The 25,784-nt window shown below is 41.3% G+C and overlaps 1 protein-coding gene across 1 annotated transcript in view; it reads left to right on the top strand.

Annotated features, from left to right (window-relative positions):
- ccdc24 (coiled-coil domain containing 24) overlaps positions 1 to 25,784 on the top strand; it is a 103,934-nt gene that overhangs the window by 13,984 nt on the left and 64,166 nt on the right. The gene's annotated exons all lie outside the window — the stretch shown is intronic.

The raw sequence follows: 25,784 nt of genomic DNA on the forward strand, positions 1-25,784 counted from the left end.
GTGGCAACCGCGAGATCTTGTCTGTTGTGGCAGACGGAGCGTAGGTGCTCGACGAAGCGGTCCCCCAATCTGCGTCGGGTCTCGCCGATGTAGAGGAGGCCGCACCGGGAGCACCGGATGCAATAGATTACCCCAACAGACTCACAAGTGAAGTGTTGCCTCACCTGGAAGGACTGTTTGGGGCCCTGAATGGTGGTAAGAGATGAGGTGTAAGGACAGGTGTAGCACTTACGCTTGCAGGGATAAATGCCAGGTGGGAGCTCTGTGGGGAGGGACGTGTGGACCAGGCAGTCGCAGAGGGAATGATCCCTGCGTAAAGCAGAGAGGGGTAGAAAGGGAAAGATGTCCTTAGTGGTGGGGTCCTATTGAAGGTGGCGGAAGTTGTGGAGGATAATATGCTGGATCCGGAGGCTGGTGGGGTGATAGGTGAGGACAAGGGGGACACGGTCCCTGTTGTGGTGACGGGAGGATGGGGTGAGGGCTGAAGTGCGGGAAATTGAGGAGATGCGGGTGAGGGCATCATTGATGATGGCAGAAGAGAAACCACGATTCTTAAAGAAAGAGGATATTTGGGATGTCCTAGAACAGAAAGCCTCATCCTTGGAGCAGATGCAGTGGAGACGGAGGAACTGGGATTAGGGAATAGAATTTTTGCATTTGGCAGAGTGGGAAGAGGTATAATCAAGGTAGTTATGGGAGTCAGTGGGTTTATAGAAGATGTCAGTGGACAGTCTATCTCCAGAGATGGAGACGGCATGCGGAGGAACTTGAAAAGGCCGAATGGGGTGATGAGTGCCGTTTTGGGGACGTCGTCCGGATGCATTGGGATTTAATGGTATCCCCGGACGAGGTCTACCTTGGAGAAGATCCGTGCGCTGTGCAGGTTTGCTGCGAAGTCCTGAATGTGCGGCACACGGTAGCGGTCCGGTGTTGTAGCCTCGTTCAGCCTGCGGTAGTCGTCGCATGGTCTCCAGCCCCCTGTTGCTTTGGGCACCATGTGCAGGGGGTAGGCTCATGGGCTGTCAGACCGCCGTATGATCCCCAATTCCTCCATCCTCTTGAACTCCTCCTTCACCAGTTGGAGCTTGTCTGGGGGAACCCTTCGAGCACGGGCGTGGAGGGGTGGTCCTTGTGTCGGGATGTGGTGCTGTACGCCGTGTCGGGACATGGCTGCTGTGAACTGCGGTGCCAGAACCGATGGGAAATCCGCCAGGACTCTGGTGAAGTCGTTGTGGGACATTGTGATGGAGTCTAGGTGTGGGGCCGGCAACTGGGCTTCACCCAGGGAGAACGTTTGAAAGGTCTCGGTGTGGACCAGTTTCTTCCTTGGCAGGTCGACCAGTAGGCTGTGAGCTCACAAAAAATCCGCTCCCAGGAGCGGTTGGGCTACGGCGGCCAGTGTGAAGTCCCACGTGAACCGGCTGGAGCCGAACTGTAGCCGTAGGTCCTTACTGTGCTGCTATTCGCGGCCCTCGGGGTGGGACCCGGTTCTCTGTTGTGGGTGTCGTAACTCGTCGGAGGTAAGACGCTGATCTCGGCTCCGGTGTCGACCAAAAAGCGGCGTCCTGACAGCTTGTTCCAGGCATACAGGAGGCTATCCCGATGGCCAGCTGCCGTAGCCATCAGCGGCGGCTGGCCCTGGTGTTTCCTGGGAACTTGCAGGGCGGGCTACAGTGGCAGGCTTCTGCGCCCCACCGCTGGTGGTAGAAGCACCATTGTTCATTGGTCTCCTCACCCCTGCCTCTGGGGTTAGCGGGCTCTGCGGCTGGGCCTGGTCTGGTCTGCTGCCGGGAGCATGGCCTGGTGATCTGTGCGATGGATGCCCTACTCTCCTTCTTGGCTTTCCACAGCACATCTGCCCGGGCCGCCACCTTCTGGGGGTCGCTGAAATCCACGTCGGACAGCCGCAGGCGTATGTCCTCGGGCAGCTGCTCCAGGAATGCCTGCTCAAACATGAGGCAGGGCTTGTGTCCTCCGGCCAGGGACAGCATCTCGTTCATCAAAGCCGACGGCGGCTTGTCTCCCAAACCATCCAGGCGCAGTAAGCAGGCAGCTCGCTCGCGCCATGAGAGTCCAAAAGTCCTTATGAGCAGGGCTTTGAATTCTGTGTATTTGCCGTCCTCTGGGGGCGACTGTATGAACTCTTCAACCTGGGTGGCTGTCTCTTGGTCGAGGGAGCTCACCATGTAGTAGTAATGTGTGGCCTCCGAGGTTATCTGCCGAATGTGGAATTGGGCTTCTGCATGCTGGAACCATAGGTGAGGTTGCAGCGTCCAGAAGCTTGGCAGTTTTAATGAAACCGCATGAACAGATGCGGCGTCATTCATCTCCAGTCCAAATATCGTTTGGGCCGTCGGGGTCACCAATTGTAGCGGTGTGCTACACGCAGCGCTGAAATAACGACACATAGTCGGTGAGCTGCAGTTGCAGAAGAGGCTTATTCAAACTTCGCGGCCTCGCTTTAAAGCCTTCCCGATCCCGCTCTCCTCGGGATTCACAGTCCACAGTCCCGTCCCGCGTGTGGGCTTTTCCCCTTGCTGGTGAAGCAGGCTTGGCGCCCTCTTTGGGACCGGCCTCAATGCCGGCGCGCGCCACTTTGTGAGCCAGTTCAAGTGCGCTGGGAAGTGGGTTGCCACAGTATGACTTAGCTTGGCACAGGGCCCATTGTTGTTTGTCAACTATATCAATGATTTGGAAAGGAATTTACAATGCATGTTTATTAAGTTTGCAGATGACACTAAAATAGGTGGTATAGTGGGCAATAAAGAAGGTTATCAAAAATTACAGGGAGATCTTCATTAGCTGAGTAAGTGGGCCTAGGAATGGGAAATGGAGTTTAATTTGGTAAGTCTGGGGTATTGCATTTTGTAAAATCAAATCAGGGTGGACCCTCACAGTAAATGTCAGGGCTATGGGGAGTGTTGTAGATGTACAAATACATGGTTCCCTGTAAATGAACTCATGGGTGGAGAGGGTTGTGAAGAAGGCTTTTGGCACATTGGTCTCTTAAAGGCCAGGGCATGGAGTTTAACAGTTAGGAGGCTATGGTGTGATTTTGCAGGAGACAGGTGAAGCTGCACTTCAAGGATTTGTTTAGTTTTGGTTGCCTTGTTATGCAATAGATATTATTAAACAGAAAAAAGTGCAGAATAGATTAACAAGGATGCTGCCAGAACTTGAACAACTGAGTTATATGGAGAGATTTGAAAGTTTAGGACTATATTCCTCAGAGCATGGGAGACTGAGAGGTGAAGTTGTAGAGGGCAATAGATAGTGTGAATGCTAAGTCATTTTCCCAGAGTTGGGGGTATCAAGAACTAGAGCAGCCTTTTGCAATCTTGTTTCCCCTGGAAGAGCCCTTGGAAATAATTTTGAAGTCTCGGGGAACACCTGCGTAAAAATTATTATATCAACATCTTATGGTATGTTAGCGTGATCTGTAAGTTGTAGCCATAATAATCCAAAAATAATTGTCACTGCTGTTTTGAGTAGAGAATAAATTTTTAGCCAACCTTTCTTGAAAACGAAACTGGTAGTTAAGCTTAGCTTGCCTTTCTTGAAATTGATCTCTTTTCTTCCCTTCCATAAATTTAAAAAACTCTTAAGCCAAACATAATAAATTTCTGTTAAATAACTAGCTTAAGCCAAAATAGAATTTAATTTTTTTGGAGGTAGGCTCTGTAGATTTAATTTAAATGAAGGCTATAAATTGATTTAATTAATGCTATTTACAATGTGAAAATTTATTGACAATGTTGAATGATAAATTTACTAAAAACTGTAAGCGAAGTGACATGATCAGGCTCAGATATAGGCCTAGCATGTGAAAACTGTGCTTGTTTTTCTTTTTACTGCACAAATACTCAATTCTGGGTCAAACTTGAGATAAGCACACATGGATTGCACCTTCAACTGAAATGAGATGATTTCTATCCTTGTTTGTTGCTTGTTAAACAAGAAAAAGATTGCTCACACATGTAAGAAGTTGAGAACTACAGCAGAATGTTCATTGTTTTCCTATGAATGGCAGGATACTTCTGTCACAGAAATGCGGTATTTGCCCAGGTTAGTAAATTGCATCAGGAGGGAGAGGTGACATCACAGCCTGTTGGGCAGATCCATTCAATTCTCGGAAAACACACTTCATGCTCCTCATCAGCCTACCGTTCTCCCCCCCCACGCAATACAGTGCTCGCTATCAGCAGCCTTCCCTATCTCATGTCAAAAACTGAAAATAAACACGATCCTACTGTGCACTGCCATACTGCAATGTACTGCTACCACAAAACAACAAATTTCATGACTTATGCCAGTGATATTAAATCTGATTCTTACTCTGAATGATGTATTGGATGCGGAGGCTTATGGGATGGTAGGTGAGGACAAGAGGAACTCATACCCTGTTAGGTTGGTGGAAAGATGGGGTGAGCACAGATGTCTGGGAAATGGAGGAGATGCAGGTGAGAGCAGCATCGATACTAAAGGAAGGAAAACCCTGTTCTTTTAAGGAGAAGGACATTCCTGATGCCCTGAAAGGAAAGCCTCATCCTGGTAATAGATACAGCAGAGACAAAGGAACTGAAAAAGGAATAGCATTTTTTATACCGTAGATGTCGGACTATAAGCCGCTACTTTTTTCCCATGCTTTGAACAGCATTGAACATAGCGGCTTATAATAAGGTGCGGCTAATAGAAAGTTTTTTCCCATGCCGCCAAAACATTTTGCCTCGTAACAGTAGACCAATAAAATTGATGAGTAGTTCACAGAGGTCCAATGAAATTGTACGATAAATCAAGCGCACTTCACAAATTATTGTAAATCAGCCATTTGTACTCACCCTCATCAACATGGAAAACACTCGAAGAAAAGCATATGATGCAGCTTTTAAGTTAAAGGCAATCAATCTGGCGGTTGAACAAGGAAATCGAGCTGCTGCGCGTAATCTTGGCATACATGAATCGATGGTGAGACGGTGGAGATTTAATTTGGGACTGCCGCTTCAGGTCAGGAATGGCTCACGTGATATTAGACAGCAGTACAAGGGAGGGAGGGAGCGAAACTGAGGATTCCGCTGCACCGAAACTGCTAGCGATTCAGTAAACAAAAAAACAGTAAAACTCGTGTGTGAATGGTATCGGGCCAATAAGGACACAAGTGTCCGATGTTACCAAATACCGGTAGGTATAACAAAGTTTAGCCTTACCAAATATGTGTAGCGAGGGTTTGGTTTGGGGGAAAAAGGAGTATAAATAAGAGCAGAATGTAAGGGGAAGGCAAAACGCGTTCTGCAATAAAGCCACGCTGCACTGTGATCCAGTGTTGGTTGTCTCTCTTCCAAAACGAACACAGGGCAGAATTTGAAGCCCAACACGTGTAATATCTTTCTGTGTAAATATCTCATATTACAAGCGGCCGAAAATCCGGTCCGCCGAAAATCCGGTCCGCTGGAAATCCAGTGCGCTGAAAATCCGGTCCGCCGGAAATCCAGTGCGCCGAAAATCTGTTCCGCCGGAAATTCGGTGCTGCCTAAAATCCGATGCGGCCTGTATAATTAAAAAAATGATTTTATTTCTAAAATTAGAGCCAGCGGCTTTTAATCAGGTGCGCTCTGTAGTCCGGAATCTACGGTAGTAGATAGGCTAGGCTGATGAATGACCATGGTTTATCTGCATGGAATCTGTTATAAATGGTAGCAGTGCAGTTGGAAATTTGTAATCAAGACAGCTGGAGACAGAGATTGAGAAAGGGGGAGAGGTGTCAGAAATGGACCAAGTGAATTTAAGGGCAGGGTGGAAGTTAGAGGCAAAGTCAATGAAATTGATTAGCTCAGCATGAATTCATAAAGCAGCACTAACACAGTCATCAATGTAGCACAGAAAAAGTGGGGGAGCATTACCAGGGAAAGCTTGAAAAATGGATTGTTCTAAGTAGCTAAAAGGCAGGCGTAGTTGGGGCATCTTCCCCCTTCCTCTCCAGTCCTGATGAAGGGCCTCATCCCGAAATGTCGATTGTTTATTCATTTCCATAGGTGCTGCCTGACTGCTGAGTTCCTCCAACATTTTGTCTGTGTTCCTTTTCATAAAACCAAGTTGACTCTGCTCAGTTCTGTTACAAATTTCCAATTGTACTATTATCACTTACAATAGAGTAAGATGAACCATGGACATTGCTTCTTCCTCCCTCTGCTCAAATTGTAGGATTGCATTTGCAACTTTTTCTATTGCGCATCTGTACACCTTGATTTTCTCATCAAATTGATCACCAATATCTCCTGTTAAGCCGCCACTATGGCAAGCCCTCACTCCTGGGATCTGGGTGCCTGTTGAGCTGATTTTCTTGGACTATTGAATGTTACTACGATTATAGGCAAGCTTTAACTTTTTCAATGTTACACAGTGGTATGACGAATTTTCTAGAAAACCTGGCTGTCTTTAAGGAGAGAAGGAAAAACAGGGCATGGACATTAGCTCTGGCCCCAAACCTAACCATGTTCTGACATCTAGTGTTCCAATCATTGACTTTAGCTCTGACTACATAACTTGTTCATACTCTGGATAAATGAGAGAGCTGAAATGCTAAGCTATCAAGAGTTTTGAACATTTAGATATTAGATTATCATTGTTGTACTGCATTATACAAAAGCAGAATTAGACTCCTCTTGGACATCCAAAATCTTTACAGTTTTTTGAAGGATTTGATAATTTTTCAGACTCCTGCCATTTTTACCCACGGCCACTTCAATTTTGGTGCGTATGCAGAATGAATGTGGAAATGCACTGATTTCAGCAGACTTTATGAAAACTTTGTCTGTATTTAAAAATGAGTAATTCATCCAATAAATGTAAAAATAGTATTCAGTTTAAGCCCCATATCTGCTCCTCTTATTCCATATACTAAAATTGCAAGCATGTGTGATCTTGCACTTAAAATCTTTATGCTAATTGAGCAGCTGTTGGATCATAATGTAGAGAAATATGAGAGTTTAAAACTGTTCATTGCTACGGCCAATTATAGTTTTCAGTAGCTTAATGACTGAAGTAGCTTTCACTAATCTAAGTAACATGCTCTGAAGCATTTCTGTTCAAATGAATATAACCTGGGCTATTGCAATTGCACACAATGCCACCAGACTAGTAATTTTTTTTTCACATTACCACTGTACTGTGCATCAATGCTACTAAGAGTCCTGCTGTTTATTACCGTATATACTTTTTACTTGAATTTGACCTCCAATTGTGTAACACCTCACACTTCTCAGGGTTAAACTCCGGCTGCCATTTCTCTGTCCACATTTCCAAATGGTCTGTATCCTGCTGAATCCATTGACAACCACCTTCATTATTCGTACCTTTTAGAGTTTTGGAAACTTGCTAATCAATCCACCTATATTTTTGCCACATTACACACAACAGAGGTCACAGTACAGATCCTTGCAGAACAGCATTGGTCACAGACCTCCAGTCTGAACAATATTCCCATTCCACCACCATCCTTCGTCTTCTGTGGCCAAGCCAATTTTGAATCTAGTCTAAAGATTTTTAATCCAATCTACAGAGTTTCCATTGATCTTGCATGCCTTAATCTTCTGGATCAGCTCACCATGAGGGAGCTTGTCAAAAGCTGTACTAAAGTCCATGTACAATATATAATATCTTCTGGCCTACCCTCATTTATTATGTATGCCAGTTCCTCAAAAAAACAGTTGTGTTTGCAAGTCATGACCTCCTCTGCAGAAAGCCATGCTGACTCTATAAACTGTATAAAGTCAGTGCTTTTACAGATGCAAGTACTTATGAAGCTTCTGCAGTAATTTCTCAACTTTGATGTAAGACTCACTGGCCTACCTGTTGCTGAAAGAAAAATGGAGAGCTATTTGGGAGAGAAGAATTGGATAGATCTTGGACTATGTTAAAGGGTTGACACAACATTGTGGCTGAAGGGCCAATATTGTGCCGTACTGTTCTATGTTCTGAACAGAGGAATAGCATTAGTATTTTCAAGTTCTCTCTCTGTTAAATTCTCAGAAATCTCATCTCTTCCCTCTGTCAAAAACCTGGTATAGTTCAGATAAGATCCTGGGGATATCCATCTTAATGTTCTTCATGACCTCTTCCTTGATATTAAACTACGCTGCCTAGATTGTAAGCATACCCCTTCCTGACCTCCCTATCCTCCATGATATGGTAGAAACATTTAAAAGGCAGTTAGACAGACAAACAAATAGGCAGAGAATTGACAGGTATAGATGTATCATGTGTGGGCAAATTGGCAATTTATTGTAAATTGGCATAGACACCATGGACTTGTTCCTGTGCTGTACTGATATATGTTCTGCCTTCTAATACTGCTATTTTTCCCATTGTCAATATTTTTCCATCTTTATGTTAAGTATTTTGTGGTGAATATTTGACATGACTCAATTGAAGCAAAGTAATAAAATAAAATGTTCACTTATTCTAGAATTAAATATATAATGAAAACCACATGAAACGTATATTACATATGAGGCAAGGATACTGTTTTTGCAGTCATAAGAAGTCAACAGCAAAAGCATCATCTGCAATTCGATAGGTTGGAGTTGGTGATTTAATTACACAGTAATGAAATCTAGAAGTCAGACCTAATAGTTATATTTTCTTTTTGAAAAAGCACAATAAAACCTTTCAAGGGTTCTGTCAGACTTTCTGAATAAACTCTTGGTATAGGTTGGAATTTTAGCTGTGTAAAATATACTTGGTCTACTCGTTTTCACTGTATAGCTTTTGTACTGTGGTTTGGGTTAAAGTCTCTAAGGAAATGAATGGGATTCTCCTACAATTCAGTCACAGGATATATGCAGATGTGAAACTTGAGCTGATGAATAACGAGTTTAAATTTGTAGCTGCAACAGTTTGTTGATATTATGGTTGGTTATAGAACCTACCTACTGATGGATTTGAGTTCATTTTACTGTTTGACAAGTTCTTTGAATTAACTATATTTCAACTGGGTGGCTCAATAATGTAGCCATTAATACTGCTGTCTCAGTTAAAGTGACTTAAGTTCAATGCTGACTTCCAGTGATGTTTTTGTTGAATTTCTGTGTTTTCTCTGTGACTGTGTAGGTTTCCCCAGGTTCTCCGGTTTTCTCCAACACATCGAAGATGTGCTGATTGAGAGGGTAATTGGCCACTGCACATTGACCTTATTGTCGATGGATGACAGAAAGGGTTCATGGGGAAATGGAAGGAAAAATGGGATTAGTGTAATAGGGTGCATGACAGTATACACAGAAACTGTGGAGCAAAGGGTCAATTTTCATGTTGTTTGACTCTATAATTCTGACAAATAGATTGTAAGACATAGCAGAATTAGACCATTCAGAAAGGTAAGTAGGTGCCTGGATTGTCTTGTCAACAGCAAACACATGCCTACATTCAAGTCAGGTGGTGAAATCTCAGTGGGTATAAGCTTTGCGTTATGAAGTGGGGCCAAATGCTTTGTAAGCATGGGCACTTGACTGCCTAATGTATTGTGAAGTCCACACACAATGCTGGAGGATTTCTGTAGGTCAGGCAGCATCTATGCATATGAATAAACAGTTGATGTTTCAGGCCGAGACCCTCCTTTAGGACTGATTCCCAGCATGCTCAGACTTATGTTTATGATCGAATCTGGTTGGGCTTAGGATAGATAGCCAGACTTGGATCACAACAGATCTATTGGAGACAGAGGAACTAGGAGAATAGAATGTAGTCCATGCAGGAAGCAGAGTGAGAGAAAACATAATCAAGGCGGCTGTGAATTTTGTAAGCCTGTATTGGATACTGTTAATTCATCTATCCTGTGAAACGGTGATAGAATAAAAGAGGCAAGAGATATGTTAGGCATGGGCCATGTGAAAATGAGAGTAGGGTACAAATTGGCATCAAAATTGATGAAACTTGTTTGAAAATCTGTACAAGCACAACATAATTATTTATGTACTCAAAATAGTGAGGGCATGGACCAATATACTGATATGAAGATGTCCATATGTGTTATCTCACAAAGAAAGACCCCTTCAAATTTTCATAGTTTCAGTTTTAATTTGTTGTGGGCAAATTGGGTGAAAGAAAAAGTTATTCAATGAGAGGACAAGTTCACTCTGATTAGGCCTCTCTTCATGGGTCTTCAGAGCTGTTCTGCTGTAGTTTGGAAGTTTACAATCATGTTGGTAACTTCCATGGATGCTGATAAAACAATTTATTTCACAAAGCCTGCTGTTTTTTCTGCAACTCTGTGTGATGAATATATATGGCATGTACATATATGGTGTGTAATTCATTTCATTGTTTAAATAGAGAGATACTGCAGCAGTATGGACGAATTTAAGTGTTCTTGTGTGTGAAGCACAAAATCAGCATGTTTGCACTGCAAATCAAAGACTAAGGTCACGGCCACCTGGCTGTTAGCTAACTTTCTAAAAGGTTAAAGAGCCGAGAGGTAATGTTGCAGCTATATAGGACCCTGGTCAGACCCCACTTGGAGTACTGTGCTCAATTCTGGTCACCTCACTACAGGAAGACATGGAAACCATAGAAAGGGTGCAGAGCAGCTTTACAAGGATGTTGTCTGGATTTGGGAGTATGCCATATTAGAATAGGTTGAGTGAACTCGGCCTTCTCTCCTTGGAGTGACGGAGGATGAGAAGTGACCTGATAGAGGTGTACTAGATGATGAGAGGCATAGAAACATAGAAAGTAGGTGCAGGAGTAGGCCATTCGGCCCTTCGAGCCTGCACCACTGATGCAGAGGCATTGATCGTGTGGATAGTCAGTGGCTTTTTCCCAGGGCTGAAATGGCTAGCATGAAAGGGCATAGTTTTAAGGTGCTTGGAAGTAGGTACAGAGGAGATGTCAGGGGTAAGTTTTTTACACAGAGAGTGGTGAGTGCGTAGAGTGGGCTGCTGGCGGTGGCAGTGGAGGCGGAAACGATAGGGTATTTTAAGAGACTCCTGGATGGATACATGGAGCTTAGTAAAATAGAGGACTTTGGGTCAGCCTAGGTAGTTATAAGGTAAGGACATGTTCGGCACAGCTTTGTGGGCTGAAGGGCGTGTATTGAGCTGTAGGTTTTCTATGTTTAACGCTACACAACATCCCTTTAGCCCTTCCAATCTATGCCAAACTATTATACTGCCTACTCCCATCAACCTGCACCTGGACCATAGCCCTCTATACGCCTCCCATCCTTGTAGCATTCCAAATTTCTCTTAAAGGTTCAAATCAAGCCCACAACCACCACTTCCACTGGCGGCTAGCTCCACACTGTCACCACCCTCTGAGTGGAGAAGTTCCCCCTCATATTCCCCTTAAACATTTCACCTTCACCCTTAATCCATGACTTCTAGTTCTAGTTTCATGCAACCTAATTGGAAAAAGCCAGCTGATATTTACCCTATCTATACCTCTCATAATTTAGTTTTGAAATGAACAATGATAGCGATCTATTAAGTGAAGAGAGAGACAAAAAGCTAAGAGACTAAGATAGTGCTGGTCAGCTCTTTTATACCCATATATAGGGAAAATTCCACTCAAGTTTGTAGATGAGAGTTAACCAATGGGAAAGCATTTATTCAAATAATGCAGTACCAAGAGAAGCTTCCAAGATTATACCAATGTATCCATTAGGGGACAGGCTGTACAACCGTACACACCGTGACCACTTGGAAGCACGATAAACAGTTACTTGCATATAAGTGATTACATAAAATACAAGCAGACAATTAATTGTTAAACTGCAAAGAAAATCGCAAGTAAACTGCATAATCGAAGAATTAAACAACCGTATCCAACAATCCCCCCCCCCTTTTGATTCTGAATCATACATTTAGAATCATTACATATGAAAATTCAGAGGCAGAAAAACTTGTGGGATCTACATTAAGTATATAATAATCAAAAATACTTGAGTTAATGAAATTACAAAGGGTATATATTCTTCAAAGTTTGCATAGGATTATGTCACTGCCAGGCAGATTAATAGGCACACTTACGTGAGCTTGAACTATCCTATCAGTGACCCTTGTACACGTTTTTAAAAAAAAAAGTCAAATCAGATAAAGCATATTAGGGTGAGTATTAGTACTTTATAAGTAAGGAGCATTGCCAGAAATATAATAACTACTATCAGAAAAAAAGCTTCATAATATCCAGTAGTTGTAGATTTGTTTGAAGTCTCCTGGCTGGTTAGTGATTTGCTCACTGTAGACCAGCAGTGTAGGCACTGGGCCAAGAAGTTACTAGCGTGTTAAACCACAGCACCTGTTGACCTCATTGGCTAGTACTTTAGTTCACTTGCAGTGGCTGGTGTGTCTCCACTTACTTTTACCTTTTACTCTCGCTGCTGAGTTGGTCAATAACAGTACTTGATGGATGCCACGGTTACGTAGCATTTATCGTGATGTTATTACTGTTCAGGGTGTCGGAGTTCAGAGTTCAGTCGTGGTGTCCTCTGTAAGGAGTTTGTGCGTCCTCTCCTTGGAATGTGTTGGTTTCCTCTGGGTGCTCCGGTTTCCTCCCACAATCCAAAGACGTACTGGTTAGTAGTTCCCATGATAAGGCTAGGGTTAAATCTGTAGGTTTTTGGTAGCATTACTTTAAAGGGCCTATTCCACACTGTATCTCAAAATAAATAACATATGCAGTAAGAAAATCAAGCTAAATAATAGTTTAGAGGATGGATGAAAAGGACAATCAAATGGGAAAAGGGAAAATAGAATTGCAAGAAACCCAAAAGCCTACAATTCAGTATGAATGCAATAGTAATAGGATAGGAAGAAGAGTTTAAGGACCAACACAGTTATTCAAGCATTCAGAAAAGACCAGAAACAGGTCAAATAGCCCTTCAAAATCTGGTCTGTCTATTTGATAAGATCATGGCAGGTTTGATTTTTGGCCTCATTTCCACTTCCTTGTTCATTCCTCATCACCCTTGACTCTCCAATCATATCTCTCAGAATATATTTAATGATATAGCCTTTTCCAGAACAGATTTCAAAAATTCATTTAATCTGAGAGAAATAATTGCTCACTTTATCATAAAAGCTCAGTGCATTATTCTAACTGTGTATCCTGATTTTACATTCCTCCTTGTGAGGAGAAACATTGTCACATTTACCAACTTCAGCTGTTTATAATATTAAATGATTATTTGTCATTTTTCTAAACCAGTGTTCCCCAACCTTTTGTAGCCCAACACCTCTCTAAAGCACTTTCATACTTGTCAAAGCCCCCCTAAAGTGCATTCATACTTGCCAACACCCCTCTTAGGCACAATATACTTTCCAGCTCCCCCAGAGTGTAAAAAGATGTCTACCATATGCCAGTATAAGAAAAATTATTCTGTTTTAATTTTTTATTTGTCTTTAAACCTAGCTTACACAGTATTTGTACATTGTACAGTGGCTTCGATATCAATGCAATCCTTGAACTTGATAGTTTTTAGCAAGAGTTGAAATATCTGGTTCAGGTTGTGGTTGCAAAAGCCTAAAGCCCCAATGTGTAACAATGTCTGAGCAATTTGTGGTTATATGGTTCACTATACTGAAGCCTCTTTCAACAAAGTAGGAGGATGGAAATGTAATGAAGAGCAGGAAAGACCAAGAAACTTTATATGACTGTGTAGCCACAGACCGCAAAAGCTGACATTTTTGAAAAGCATTTTTGCTTTATCATCATTCTGAATTTCAATAATTTCTTCATGCAAGTTCTCTTCCTGTTCTTGCACTTTGCAAAGAAAAGGGTTAACCACCCAGTCCAGAATTTCCAGGTCATTCAAATCCTTGAATCGATTCTGAAAATCCTTCTTCAGTGACTGCAGGTATAAGCAGTACTCTTACAAATCTTCATCTGTGCCAAACTTTCCATGCAGAGAAACCGTGAGAACGTTCTTCTTGAATGTTTTGCTTATACATTTCTAATAAGAGTGGACACTGCACTTTTTGCCAGGAATAAATTGAAATTCTCACCCTGCAGTTCCATATTTAGAATGTTCATTTTGTCATACAGATCAGGTTGGTATGCAACATCTCCACAAAGACGTTCAACCTTGTTTCCCAAGCTCTTGTCGGCTGAGCAAAAATTCAACCACAGTGTCAAAAAGATCAAAGAAACATTTTAACCAGCAGCCTTTTGACAACCAATGCACTTCAGTATGAATAGGCAAGCTTTCAAGCTCTTCATCGATATCTTGGCATAACTGGCGAAATACTGTGCTATTTTATGGATGAGCTTTAATTTTGTTGATGATGAAATGTCAGAGCAGACTCGATGGGCTGAATGACCTAAATCTGCTTCTGTCTTGTGGTCTTATTTCTCTGCCCATATCTGAAACTGATCTACATCCCACTGTATTCTTTGCAAGTCATCTATACTGTCTATAGCACCACCAATCTTTGTATCAGCTGCAGACTTACTAACACATTGATCTTATTTTCGTTCATGTCATTTATATACATCACAAACAGCAGAGGTCACAGTACAGATCCCTGCAGGCACTGATAATCACAGACCTCCAGCTAGAATAAGTCTCTTTAACAATCATCCTCTGTCTTCTATAGACAAGCCAGTCCTGAATACATATGGCCAATTCACCATGGATCTCATGAATCTTAATCTTCTGGATGAGCCTCCCATGAGGGACCATGTAAAATTTCTTACAGAAATCCATGTGCATGTTGCCTACAGCTCTACCTTCATCAACCAGCCTCGTCACATCATCAAAAAATTCAAATCAAGTTAGTAGGATACGACTTGCCCTGCAAAAATGCCATGCTGGTTCTCCCTAATTGGGCAATTGTATTCCAAAATGCTGCTTATAAATGACTGCTCATAAGTCCTCTCCTTGGAATGTTTTGGTTTCCTCTGGGTGCTCCGGTTTCCTAAAACCTACCGGTTAGTAGGTTAATTGGTCATTGTAAATTGTCCCATGATTAGGCTAGGGTTAAATCGGTAGGCTGTTGGTAGCACAGCTTAAAGGCTGAAGGCGCCTACTTCTCGCTCTATCTCTAAATAAATAAATAAGGACCTTTCCCTTGCACTCCAATTGGATCCTTATGTGAATTCTTAATCAGGACCCACTCACCAGGAATCAGGGTGTATTGGATCACTCCAAGTGGCAGAAACCTGTTGAGAGACAGTCTTTACAGTTTGATTTAATTTCACACAATAGTTAACTAAACTGTCTGTGTTAATGTGTATATCAGCCTCTCTGAGATCGAAGGTCTTGGCAGTGACGTAGGGCAGGCACCCCTGTTATTACCCTGGATTTAGTTTAGTTTTCTTGTTGGGTTTGCTCTGATGCTCTGTAAGACTATAGGAAGAGCTGTAGGCCATGATACACCTACCTCATGATTCTTAGCTGTTGTTTGATGCTTCCTTTCATTTATTTGACTTGTCCTGATGACTCTGAGTGATATGGACAGTGAAAAGCCCATTCAATGTTCATCAATCAACTTAATTCCGGACAAACAGACCCAGTGAAATATGCTCCTTGTTCAGAGTCAATGTGACATGGCAATCCCCTTCTAGGAAGTTGGTCCTTGATCAGAGTTTTTGCTGTGTATGTGGCAGTGGCTTTTCTTGCTTCCACCCATCTTGAAAACTTGTCGATTATGTCTAGTACACCTGAATATCTTTGACACTTTGATAATGTAATATAGTCCATTTGTAAGTGTAAAAATGGAATAGGTGGGGCAGGAGCACTTAATTGTGATAACTTCTTTGCTGCTCCAGGATTTGTTTTCTGGCATGTCATGTATCTTTCAGATGTTTTTCAAGCTTGTGGCCTAATATTTGGATCCACCACCATTGGGAGAATCCATTGATCATCTTTTGCATTCCAGTGTGTGCTAGATAAGAAAGCAACATAGAGCTACTAGTCTAACTAGTGCCATACCTCCATGCTCCATCACTTTTTAACCTCTCACCATTCTCCATCCAGAGCTATTTTTCCTTGTTAGAGCATTGAACTTGCATCCCTTAAATATCTTGTATGTTTTTATGTGTTATAGATTTCAACTTTGTTTTCATACTTCCATTTGTTGGGTTCATTGCATATGTTCTTAGTGGTACTTTTATTTCTTTCTGTGCTGTCCTTTTTGCTGTTAAATCTGAAAATATATTTCCATGGCTTTCCATTGTAGTCATTTTGAAGTGGCTTTTACATTTTAATACAGCAACCTCCAGCTGTTGCATGACATCTATAATTCCTTGTGTCACGTACCCCGTGACCAGGTTACCAAACCAGCAGAAATGGAATGATATGTTGGAGTCTGGTGGTACTGTAACTAAAAGTGTTTATTAGTAAACTAAGTAATACAGTACAATAAAATGAAAATATACATATAAAACAGGTTAGCAATGATATATACAGGAATGTGGAAATAGGAATCAAAACCAAGCTCTTTCAAAGTCTAGGGGTAAATGAATAGTCTTAAGATGATGCAGAGTTCAGTTCAGTTTAAGTCGAGGTAGTTGCTGTGGTACCGTTGGGGGTGGGTGGGGAGAGAGAGAGAGAGCGAGCGAGAGATGAGCAGTTGCAGCAGGCAAACCTTCCACTGTCTTCATGTTCTGTTGTGCTGTTGCGGTCACCGACTGTGACCCCTCCGTTCCCGGCCAGACCGTTCTTCAGTGGTGAGCCCGTCACCCAGGCGAGGGTGGACACACACACACACACAAGCCCCCACTGGTCTGCCTTCACACACTGTGAGCCTCTGATCGATTCCCCCGAATCGACCCTCCAAGCCCCCACCTTCCTGTGGGTGCACAATGCTCTTTCAGTGTCCCATGGCATGTCTGCCTGTGTCTCAACAGACTTGCCTTTTATCCCCCCTGCTGGGGTACCAGCCATCCATCAACTGACCATGTCCATCAAACTGGGCCACTCCTTGCTGTCTCAGCAAGAATGTTAACGAGCAAAGAAGAGTGTCCTTGTAGCAAAGGTAAATAATCAGTGAAGAAGCCATAATACTAAATTATGTGTGTGTGTCTCTCTCTCTGTCATCTGCGCTGGGTGTCCCCCCTCTTCTTCTCTCTCTCATTAGCAGCACAAACAGTGTCCAAAAGCCAGTATCATTCTCCCGCCATTTTAAAGTGGTTGTCCATAGAAAATATGAACCCTAGGGGTACATAACACTTGTACTAGTTGGCGTAGTAACAGTAATTGGTTTCTCTACAGCTGAAAGATACCCTCATTTTATCTATGTTTCCAAAAATTTGAACAACTCCAAAAGCATATTGAGAATTGTGTAGATACAGTGGCATGCAAAAGTTTGGGCACCCATGGTCAAAATTTCTGTTACTGTGAATAGTTAAGTGTAGAAGATGAACTGATCTCCAAAAGTCATAAAGTTAAAGATGAAACATTCTTTTCAACATTTTAAGCAAGATTAGTGTACTATTTTTTGTTTTGTACAACTTCAGAGTGGGGAAAAAAAAAAGGAAAGGAGCACCATGCAAAAGTTTGGGCACCCCAAGAGATTTGAGCTCTCAGATAACTTTTACCAAGGTCTCAGACCTTAATTAGCTTGTTAGGGCTATGGCTTGTTCACAGTCATCGTTAGGAAAGGCCAGGTGATGCAAATTTCAAAGCTTTATAAATACCCTGACTCCTCAAACCTTGTCCCAACAATCAGCAGCCATGGGCTCCTCGAAGCAGCTGCCTAGCACTCTGAAAATTAAAGTAAATGATGCCCACGAAGCAAGAGAAGGCTATAAGAAGATAGCAAAGTGTTTTCAGATAGCCATTCGTAATGTAATTAAGAAATGGCAGTTAACACAAATGGTGGAGGTCAAGTTGAGGTCTGGAAGACCAAGAAAACTTTCCAAGAGAACTGCTAGTAGGATTGCTAGAAAGGCAAATCAAAACTCCTGTTTGACTGCAAAAGACCTTCAGAAAGATTTAGCAGACTCTAGAGTGGTGGTGCACTGTTCTACTGTGCAGAGACACCTGCACAAATATGACCTTCATGGAAGAGTCATCCGAAGTAAACCTTTCCTGCGTCCTCACCATAAAATTCAGCGTCAGAAGTTTGCAAAGGAACATCTAAACAAGCCTGATGCATTTTGGAAACAAGTCCTGTGGACTGATGAAGTTAAAATAGAACATTTTGGCTACAATGAGCAAAGGTATGCTTGGAGAAAAAAGGGCGCAGAATTTCATGAAAGGAAACCTCTCCAACTGTTAAGCACGGGGGTGGATCGATCATGCTTTGGGCTTGTGTTGCAGCTAGTGGCACGGGGAACATTTCACTGGTAGAAGGAAGAATGAATTTAATTAAATACCAGCAAATTCTGGAAGCAGACGTCACACCGTCTGTATAAAAAAAAAAGCTGAAGATGAAAAGAGGATGGCTTCTACAACAGGATAATGATCCTAAACACACCTCAAAATCCACAGTGGACTACCTCAAGAGGTGCAAGCTAAAGGTTTGCCATGTCCCTCACAGTCCCCCAACTTAAACATCATCACAAATCTATGGATAGACCTCAAAAGAGCAGTGTATGCAAGATGGCCCGAGAATCTCACAGAACTAGAAGCCTTTTGCAAGGAAGAATGGGCAAAAATCTCCCTAACAAGAATTGAAAGACTCTTAACTGGCTACAGAAAGCATTTATAAGCTGTGATACTTGCCAAAGGGGGTGTTACTAAGTACTGACCGTGCAGGGTGCCCAAACTTTTGCTTCAGGCCCTTTTCCTTTTTTGTTATTTTCAAACTGTAAAAGATGGAAATAAAAAAAGTAACCTTGCTTAAAATATTAAAGAAATGTGTCATCATTAACTTTCTGCCTTTTGGAAATCAAGTCATCTTTTACTCGCTTAGCTATTCACAGTAACAGAAATTTTGACCGGGGTGCCACTGTATTAGTTGATCTTCCTTTTACCAATTTATGGGCTTCAATCAAAGCTTTTGGTTTTGCCTGTTGAGCAGAGGTACCAGGAGCCATGCTTCCTGGTACCAGCACTTCAGTTTCAGAAGCAACCATTTAAATTCATCTCTCAATCATTAGGAGCCATCAATGTACAGACCTTTGGCAGAATAATAACCAAAATGATGCTGTCTCTCTCTATGTTCTTAAGACTGCCATCATGTGTTTCACAAACATACAGGGTAAGTAGATTAACCACGTCAGGGATTTTTAATGCATTGTCATGAGAATTGTCACTGGACTCGTCACTAGCAGGACTGTATCCGTGAAGTTCCTGTTTAGTTTCTCCATGTTGTTTCAGTTTGCTTCTGAGCTTCATATGGTGCACTTTGGTTAAACTACTGAGTTGTTCTTTTGCTCATTTGGTTAATGCAGAGATTTGCTCTTAAGATATTTTACTGCCTATATCATGCTATTTTTGTACTATGTTATGCTGTTTATCACAAGTTTTGCATCTCTTTCAATTACCGTAGTAGAAGTCTTTACTCACCTCGTCAACCTTTTAATTTGCTTGTATATTAGACCAAACTGAATATGCGGTCTTTACATCGGTGGTAATCATTCCAGGCTTTTCTTTTCTTTCAGCGATTCTCTGGATTTTAATAAACTTAACATTGTTGGTATATTACATCCAGACTTTGTCATTAATTTTATCAAACTGAGATGTCTTATTCAGTTAAGAGCTCTTAGCGGGTTTTGCGATTTTGGCCATAGTTTTAATTTGATCTTAATTTGTACATACTTTATAATACTTTGACTGTGATCTCGAAGTGTTAATAGATTGCAACCAAAATTTTAAGTTTTTTCTTGCTAGCTTGCACACATTTATGCTCCACTAGCTTACATATTTAATCTGCACTCTACTGGCTTGCTTGTAGCTCTACCAGCTTGTATTTCTTTTTTTCTAGATCTTTTTAAAAAAAATAACAATGAAGCAGTTCTTCACTCCTAACTCCTATCTGATTACATTGAACCCATTATTAAGCTTTCTCAGACAAGTTGGAACACAGGAAGTTCTCACTTTTGTTGCACGATAAAAATTCCACTTTGTCTACGATTGTTCCAAGTCCTTAAACTTTGCTGTGCTTGCTGATTATTGCAATTGTTGGATTCTGATGTTTTAATCTAAAGTTCTTTCAGAAGTCAGGAAAGAGGCACAGAACTTGTTGCTTCACAATTGTTTTATTAAGCATTGTTAGAACAAAGAGAAATTGAAACAATTTCTACTTGGGCCTACTAAGTGCAGGGAAAGACAAAAAGCTAATAGACTAGGATGGTGCTGACCTCATGGTCAGCTCTTTTATATCCATAGATCAGGAAAATTCTATTCAAATTTGAACATAAGAATTAACCAATGATAAAGAATTTATTCAAATAGTGTAGTACTAAGAGAAGCTTTGAAAGTCATACCAATATAATCCCCAGGGAACACACTGTACACACTGACCTCTAGGAAGCATAGTAAGCAGCTACATTGATGCCAGAAAGTTTGTGAATCCTGTAGAATTTTCTTTATTTTTGCATAATTATGATCCAAAATGTGATCATATCTTCACGTGTCTTAAACCTAGATAAAGACAACCCAATTAAATAAATAACACAAAAAACATTATTTTTCATTCATTTATTGAGAAAAATGATCCAATATTGCATGAAGTTGTTGGAGAAAAGTGAACCTCTGGGGTAATGTCTTCTACAAAAGCTGTTTGGAATCAGGTGTTCCAGTCAATAGGATGAGATTTGAGGTAAGGGTTGTAGAGGTGCCGTGCCTTATATATAAAAAAAGACACCTACAAAGTCAGGTTACTGACAGAGCCTGCTCTTCTCAAGAAAGATCTGTTTATGTACACCATTTATCAATCAAAACAACTTCTGACAGACCTTAGAAGAAGAATTGTAGAGATGCACGAAGTTGGAAAAGGCTACAAAAGTATTTCAAAAGACCTGCATGTTCATCAATCCACAGTAAGTGAAATTGTCTACAAATGGAGGAATCTCAGTACTGTTGCTACTCTCCCTTGAAGTGGACATCTTGCAAAGATCACATCAAGAGCACAACATGCAATGCTGAAGGAGATGAAAAAGAATGCAAGGGTAATAGAAAAGGACTTGCAGAAATCTCAAGAACATACTAAAGTCTCTGATCATCTGTCCTAAACTAACCAAGAATGGTGTCTGTGGAAGGACACCAAGGCTCTCCAAAAAAAAACATTGCTGCACATCTCAATTTGCAAAAAGCCACCTGGATGTTCTACAATGCTTCTGGGACAATGTTCTGTGGACAAATGAAGCAAAAGTTGAAATTTTTGGCAGAAATGCACATTGCTATGTTTGGAGGATAAAGGGCACTGTACATCAACACCATAGTCCCATCCCAGCTGTGAAGTATGGTGGAAGGAGCATCATGGTTTGGGGCTGCTTTGCTGCCTCAAATCCTGGATAGCTTGCAGTCACTCAGGAAACAATGAATTCAAAATTGTATCAAGGCATTTTACAGAAGAATGTTAGGGTAGCAGTCTGACACCTGAAGCTTAATTGAAGTTGGATAATGCAACAAGACAATGATCTGAAAGACAAGAGTAAGTCAACAACAGAATAGTTTAGAAAAGAAAATTTGTGTTTTGGAATGGCCGAGTCAGTCCTGATCTTAATCCTATGGAAATGTTGTGGAAAGATCTGAAGCAAGCAGTTTATGCAAGGAAACCCACCAACATCCCAGAGTTGAAGCAGTTTTGTAAGGAGGAATGGCCTAAAATTCCTCCAAGCTGATGTGCAGGACTGATCAACGGTTACTGGAAACATTTGTTTGAAGTTATTGCTGTACAAGGGGGTCACATCAGTTACTGAAAGCAAAGGTTCACATACTTTTTCCAACAAATATATATAATATTGGTTATTTTTCTCAATAAATGAATGAATAAGTATAATATTTGTTATTTATTTAATTGGGTTTCTCATTATCTAGCTTCAGGATTTGCATGAAGATCTTAATGCATTTTAAGTCATATTTATGCAGAAATAGAGAAAATTGTACAAGGTTCACAAACTATGTAGGAAATTGGGAGTAACTGGGTGGGCACCACTTTCGGAATGGATTAATTGGGCTAAAGGACCTATATCCATACTGTACTTCTCAAAATAATTCCTGATTCATAATTAGAGTAATCAAGTCATAGAGAAATCAACTATGGTAATTAAGCTGTCATTGAAGCTGGACATTTCAGTTTTGGCTAGGGAGTTAGTTGGCTTCAACAAATTGTAATCCACAAAACAACAGAGGTATGGTGGTATTGAGTTAAGAAATGATGGGAATGCTTTGAAGCATCTCTTTGTTATCCAAGCTCAAAAAGAGCAGACAGAAGACTATGGTCATAAGAAATAACTAGAGGCTAAGGCTAAAAACAGTGAAATGCTTATGTGGCAAAAGTGTGGTCCTGAGGCTGACATGGGGAAATTGTAATGAGCAATTTCATATTTCCCTGTGACTGATTGAATCAATTAAGATTTGGGGACTTCCAGCATTCTGAAAGATTGTTGTAAAAACAGAACAGAATAACGATTTAGTATCTGGGCAGAGACAACTCAAGACCAACAGTTGACAAGAAAGAAGAGGAATACTTCAGTACTGAGCCTGAACTGCTCAGAAACAAGGGTAATACTTGACCCTTAATATCTTAAACTAAAAAAGAAATATGTTTTTATAAAATATATAAATAAGAAAATAAGGTGAAGGAATGTACTTCAATGAGCACTTAAAGAGCTGTGAGCTACAGTAGAGTGTTGTAAACAAGGTGAAGAGAAGTCAGATTAGTTAAGTAACCTACACAAAATGCTGGAGGCTCAGCAGGTCATGCAGCATCTATGGAAATAAGCAAACAGTCAATGTTTTGGGCCGAGACCCTTCATCAGGAATAGAAAGGAAGGGAGAAGATGCCAAAATAAGAAAGTGGTGGGGGTGGGGGGAGAGAAGTAGTACAAGCTAGAAGGTACGTGGGGGTGGGGTATGAAGTTAGAAGCTGGGAGGTGATAGGTGGAAAAAGTAAACGGTTTGGAGAAGAAGGGATTTGGTAAGAGAGGAAAGTGGACCATGGATGAAAGGGAAGGAGGAGGGGCACCAAAGGAAGGTAGTAGGCAGTTGGGGAGAAAAGAGTAAAGTGGGAGGGGAAAATTTAGCAGTAGTTGGATAAATTGATGTTCATGCCATCAGATTGGAGGCTACCTAGACCAAATAAAAGGTGTTGCTATTTTAATCTGAGAGTGGCCTCATTGTGTCGGAATGGAAATTGGAATTGAGATTGTTGGCCACCAGGAAATCCTACTTTGTACGGATGGAACGTAAGGGTTCGACTAAGCTGACCCCAATCTCTGTCACGTCTTGCCAATGTAGAGGAATCAGCATCGGGAGCACTGGATACAGTAGACGACCCCAACAGATATGGAGGTGAGAGAGAAGGTAAATGGGCAGGTGTAGCATTTTTTCCACTTGCAGGGATAAGTGCCAGGAGGGAGATTAGTGGGGAGGGATTAACAGACAAGGGAATCACAGAGGGAGTGTTCCCAGTAGAAAGCAGAGAGTGTGGAGGGGGAGTTGCAAGAGGTGTGTTTGGTGTAGGGTCCCATTGAAGATGGCAGATGTTGCAGAGAAAGATGTGTTGGATGCAATGGTTCATGGTAGTAGGTGAGGATTAGAGGAACTCCATCCCTATTAAGGCAGCGGGAAGATGTGAGTGCGGATGCCAGGGAAATGGAAGAGATGTGGGTGAGGGCAGCATCAGTGGTGGAGGAAGGGAAGCCCCATTCTTTGAAAAAGGAGGACATTTCCGATGTCCTGGAAAGCATTTGTCTATGTTTTGGCTAGCATGGATGAGCATGTCTGAATGGCCTCCTGTACAGCAAATTTCTATGATACAAAATGTTAAATGAAGATTATGCATTTAAAGACTGATTAGTTGTAAAGATTTCAAGAAATATGAAACAATAATGGATGAACTGTGATCTAAGGAAATGGGAGATAAGCTTGACAGAGGGTTTGGCTTACACCATTCCTATTTTTTAAGCAGAGCATAAAGAATCTGCAAATGTACCTATAGAGTTATTTAACCCCAAGCATAAAGTGCAAGGGGTATGAAGAATGTAAAGAAAAATGGAGTGCATGGCAAGAACATGTTTGTCAGTTCCCATCCAAGTGAAATACAGTCTTGTTGACAATGAGCATTTTATTGCCTTTCTGAACATTAAAGTACATTTTGAAACTGTAAAGTATTCTATTGCTGTATCAGGAATGATATAATCTATAAAGTTTCAGCATCTTGCTTTGGAAATGATGCACTGTTTGGTCCATTTATCTGTCTCTGTTGAATAGTCTGCTAGATTTCTTTCTTGAATTTTACTTGATGTTTGTTAAGCCTGTTACCACATAAGTATTTTTAACTTGGCTTTCTTTGTCGCGGTTTGATTGGAACTTAAGTCCAGATGTAAAATTTTCTAGACTTTATATTTCTAAATCCTTAAGTAAACCCTTTACTTAAAATTGTTTTGCAATGAATTAGACAATATTTAAACTATGACCATATCAGTTGATGAAAAGTAAAATACTACAGAAACTGGCAATCTGAAATCTAAATACAACATGCTGAAAACAAACAGCACATGTGGTTGCATTTTAGGGAAGAGAAATGGAGTTAAAGATTAGGTTCAAGACCCTTTGTCAGAACTGGGAAAATGAGAAAATGAAGAAATAAAATTGCAGATGCTTTTATCTAGAACATGAAAAAAGTCTGCAGAAGAACTTGGACTGATTGAGAAAATAAGCAAAGAAGAGGCAGATGGAATACAGTGTTGGGAAGTGTATGGTCATGCACTTTGATAGAAGGAATAAAAAATGTATACTATCTTCTAAACAGAAAATATTTGGAGTTTAGAAAAATAAGGGGTGATCATAATGAAACCTGCTGAATATTGAATAGCCTGGACCAGTGATTCCCAATGGGGGCGGTTTTGTGTATGAAGGGGGTGTTAGGGAAAATAGAAGTTGTCGGGGTCTGTTCAAGGTTGTTTGGGGGGGGGGGATGGTAAGCAGCACCCTAACCTGAGATGCGAGACCTGACCGACCGTAAGTAGATCAAGCAATTCCAAAAAAAGATGAGGCACTGGAACGCAGAAAGAACCATAGCTCTGCAGGCAGTGAGCACTTGTCGTCACAACGTGTCTGAAATTTGGCAATCTCATCTGACTTTACCAACCAAACAGATGTTATTGCAGATGCATAAATTAGTAACCAGGGTATCCAACAGTTCCCCTTCACTCACATCACGGAACGAGTTCATGCAATCTAACAGTTGGTAAGTCAAGTACACCCTCTCAACTTTCTCTACAGATCTACAGAAAACAGGTTGCACAATGAGAAAAGTGCTGGCTGGAATCAAACGATGAAAGAAAGCCAATCAGTGAACCTGCCAACCCTGAGAATTCCTCAAAGTGTTTCAAGTAACCTCTGCTTCAAATATTCGGTTAAGAACCATCTTTGGGAATTAGGCGACCTTATCTGATCACGCTGACTAGAATAGTACAAAGGTAGCTTGCCGAACACCAGCTGATTCCCAGCTAACATTCAGATCGTATCTGAATCCTTGTCAATGTAATTTTTGCTTTTGCGATCATTTGCATCATTGCCTCGCCATTCCTTTGTGTGCTGCTCCCATCGTTCCATCCAAGTCATGTTGCTGCCATCATCAACATCCAATAGGCATTCCCAGTTTGTGTTAATTTTTTTATTTTAATTTAGCCCCGTTAATGATGGATAAATATGTATGGCACGATCTCTGAATCTGAAG

This window comes from Hemitrygon akajei, chromosome 12, assembly GCF_048418815.1.
Source record: "Hemitrygon akajei chromosome 12, sHemAka1.3, whole genome shotgun sequence".
In the NCBI taxonomy this organism is placed as follows: domain Eukaryota; kingdom Metazoa; phylum Chordata; class Chondrichthyes; order Myliobatiformes; family Dasyatidae; genus Hemitrygon; species Hemitrygon akajei.